The sequence below is a fragment of the Hyaena hyaena genome, unplaced genomic scaffold (genome assembly GCF_003009895.1).
Source record: "Hyaena hyaena isolate Hyena2069 unplaced genomic scaffold, ASM300989v1 scaffold_639, whole genome shotgun sequence".
Taxonomy (NCBI): domain Eukaryota; kingdom Metazoa; phylum Chordata; class Mammalia; order Carnivora; family Hyaenidae; genus Hyaena; species Hyaena hyaena.
Genome location: NW_024081271.1, coordinates 34,016 through 35,434, shown reverse-complemented (window position 1 = coordinate 35,434; position 1,419 = coordinate 34,016).

The window sequence follows — 1,419 nt, the reverse complement described above, 5'->3', positions numbered from 1 at the left end:
AAGAAACTGAAGGGAACACATTACAATAATCTGGTTTAGCTAGCAAATACAATTCTTCCTTCAGAATATTTGCAGCACATATGACAAAGCCAATATGCCTGATAATATACAAAAAGTCCTTACAAGTCATCAGTAAAAAAGATAAACTAGTGACACAAATCCTCTCTATAGAATCTTCAGTAAAATCCACTTCTCAAAAAAAAAAAAAAAAAATACAGGCACCTGTGTGGCTCAGTGGGTGGGACATCCTACTTCAACTCAGGCCATGATCTCACAGATCAGCTCCTAGATTCGGCCCCTGCCTGAGGCTCTGTGCTGACACCTCAGAGGCTGGAGCCTGCTGCCTGCTAAGGATTCTGTGTCTCCCTCTCACTCTTCTGCCCCTCCCCTGCTTGCTCTCTCTCTCTCTCTCTCTCTCTGTCTCAAATAAACATTAAAAAAAATTATTAAAATGTTTTTTTTAAAAGTTAAAATATGTTTTTAAAAGGGCAAAAGAAAAAGTATTTCACAGAAAAAATACAACCTACAAACATTAAACGATGCTTGACATCAGCAACAATTAAAGAAATTCAAATTAAAGCAATGATTAGATGTCAAAAAGACTGATGAATAGCCATTGTTATCATAGGTGGGGGTTGGGGGGGCGCTGAGAGATGAACTTTAGTCAGTGTTAATGAGGATGTAAATTGTTAACAGCCTCCAAAAGAGGGTGCTTTGACAACCTGTGTGAGAACCGGAAATTTCACACGTGGGAATTTGGCCTAAGGAAATAAAGCCACAAGGAGGAGCAAATGTCCATAACCATTTATGGGACCCAAGATGTGCCTGCCAGACTGACTCAGGTTCCCCATGTGGCAGCTAGAACACCAGCCCCTCCAGAGGCTTCGGCCAGGAGCCCAGGCGCCCAGAGAACACAGGGACTTTTGTAGCTGCTCTGAGGTGGCCAAGAAGATAGGTGGGATGTCACATCTCTCAGTGGCATTTCACCCAAAACATCCCCCACAAAGAGCTGCCTCTTCACTTGGGCCTCTGGCCAACCCTGCGGCTCCTCCCAGGTCACCACTATTCAGGAAACCTGGAGGCCCTTCTTACAAAGCCAGGCCCAGGGGCTGGCATCCACCCTGCAGTCATGGCTTCCCAGACCGCCTTTGCCTAGGAGGAGGGATAGGCCGCTAAGAACATGAAAATGTCGGGGCGCCTGGGTGGCTTAGTTGGTTAAGCGTCTGACTTTTGCTTAGGTCATGATCTCGCGGTTCGTGGGTTCGAGCCCCGCGTCGGGCTCTGTGCTGACTGCCAGCTCAGAGCCTGGAGCCTATTTCAGAGTCTGTCATTCCCTCTCTCTCTGACCCTCCCCTGCTCACGCTGTCTCTCTCTCTCTCTCCTAGAAATAAATAAAACATAAAAAAAAAAAAAGATATT